Genomic DNA, 2,480 nt, shown 5'->3' with positions numbered 1-2,480 from the left:
AGTTTCTTAGCCACTCCGCGTTTTCTTTGTGTCTCGCCGGCCTGTTCCACAGCCTTCCCCAAAATTCTTTACTTTCTTCTGCATTTGGAATCAGTTCCTCCTGTTGGCCACCCTCTATTTCCACCCATGTTTCCAGAGGTGAATTATTCAAACCTGAAAGAAACCTTCTCAACACATAGCTATGATGCTCCCCCACTACTTCTGCTCGTGATCAGAGATGCACATATCGCCAACCACCAAGGGACATGCTCAACTGGTTAAGGTCAAATGTGGTATTGAGCAGAATATTTGCTGTAGCCCATCTTTTATATCAAGCAAAACAATGTACATGATAACACTTCCAATCAGTTAAGATCAGAAACCATTAGAGCTACTGCCTGGTACTGCATCAGGGCATTTATTATTATTATTATTATATTATTATTATTATATTATTATTATTATTATTATTATTATGATCATCATTATCATCATCCTCATCATCATCATCATCATCATCATCATCATCATCATCATCATCATCATCATCATCATCATCATTATTCGGCAAGCTGGCAGAATCATTAGCACACGGGGCAAAATTTTTAGCGGCGTTATGTCCGTCTTTACTTTCTGTGTTCAAATTCCGGTGAGATCAACTTTGTCATTCATCCTTTTGGGGTCGATAAAATAAGTACCAGTTGAGTACTAGGGTCGCTATAATTCACTATCCTCGCCTCCAAATTTCAGGCCTTGTGCCTATAATAGAAAGGTTTATTATTATTATCATTACTACAACAACTAGGAGGAGGAGGAGAGGAGGAAGAAGAGGTGAAGGAGTGTTTTATAGGGTTGGTGTAATAGTAGTTGTTGTTGTCTTAAGCCGTAATCACATTTTCCAGCGGTTCAATGACACTTTGTTGGTCAATAAATAGCTCTTAATATGAAGTGTACTTTAAAAGCGACACTTATCATCGGAGGGTGTAGTTCTGAATTAAAAAAGCACGCGTGACTTCCGGCAACCCATTATAACGTTTAATGTGCTTTTGTTTCAGAAATAGTTTCCGCTTTTTTTTTTTTCGTATAAATGCATGGATGTACATAGATGTATACTCGAGTGCCTGTAAATATCCACGTATGTATAGGCATGTATCTACGCACGTATGTCTGCCTGTATGTATGTATGTATGATGTATGTATGTATGTATGTATGTATGTATGTAGTATGTATGTATATATATATATATATATATATATATATATATATATATATATATAATATATATATAGAGAGATATATGAGAGAGAGAGAGAGAGAGAGTCATGCTCCTTCGTTCTTATTCGAACACGCTTCTAATCTGCTGGGCCGATAGCGGCAAATTGTGTGTATGTATAAAGATATAGAGAGGGAGGAGAAGAGGAGTTTAAAAAAAAAACAAATTCCATGTGTGCTATTTAAAAACAACACCCTTCGTAACGCGGAGCAGATGAAACAGGGACAACTGATGAAGGGGAAAATTCTTAATGTTGCATGTCTCGTTTCTCTATTTTTTTTCGTTGTTCGAAAAAAGTTCGTTTTCTATGTTTTTGCTTTTATGCTTTCGTTTCTCATTGTGTCCAACGTTTTTTTACGTTTTTTATATGTGTAACTAGCAGTATCGCCCGGTGTTGCTCAGGTTTGTAAGGGAAATAACTATAAAGCATTTTTAGAGATTTATAGCCAAAAAATAGCAAAAAAATGGAAAAAAATGATTGTAAATTTTTTTTTGAGATTTAAAAAAGGTGGAGTTGTGTCCCCTAGACAGTTTGTGGTTCGTGTTTCTGATTCTCGACACCATGTCGAATTTATCGATTTTTTTCAGAACTTGGGGAACCTTTCAAAACTTTCGCTGCGTTAGTTTTGAATTATGACATTGGGCTATGTGTGTGTCAAGTTTCATCAGAATCGGTTGAAAGCCGTGGTCAGGGTGAGGGTACAAGCAAACAGACACACAGAAACACGCACAGACAAACTGCCGTTTATATAGAGAAAGATGTACGTACGTACATTACACATATACATTGTTTAAAAAAGCAATCACAAAACAGATTATTAGTATTTCAATAATTCCATTTTGTAGTCTATAACCAATAAGCAATGATTAATACTTAGTACATAACTTCAATGATGAAATGGTTGATTATCGATATAATATGTACAAATTATTAATTATTCATTATTGACTACTGTTGTGTGGAAGTCCCCAGACGATGAAGTAGACTAGCTCAATACGTAGATATAGAGGGAGAAGTCTAGACGTCAGGGTAGAGTAGAAGAGTAGCAGTCGGTAGAGTAGAGCAGCAGTCGGTAGAGTAGAGTAGGAGTCGAGTTGAGTAGTAGAGGCATCCGAACATGCGCCATAACAACCACCGAAACGATCATAATGAAATAATAGAAATATCAACATCTGCTTTCTGCTTATCCTTTTAATCTATATGTAGGGTGTTTGATGTAGCTTAAA

The sequence above is a fragment of the Octopus sinensis genome, linkage group LG10 (genome assembly GCF_006345805.1).
Source record: "Octopus sinensis linkage group LG10, ASM634580v1, whole genome shotgun sequence".
Classification (NCBI taxonomy): domain Eukaryota; kingdom Metazoa; phylum Mollusca; class Cephalopoda; order Octopoda; family Octopodidae; genus Octopus; species Octopus sinensis.
Note: the sequence above shows the minus strand (reverse complement) of the source record.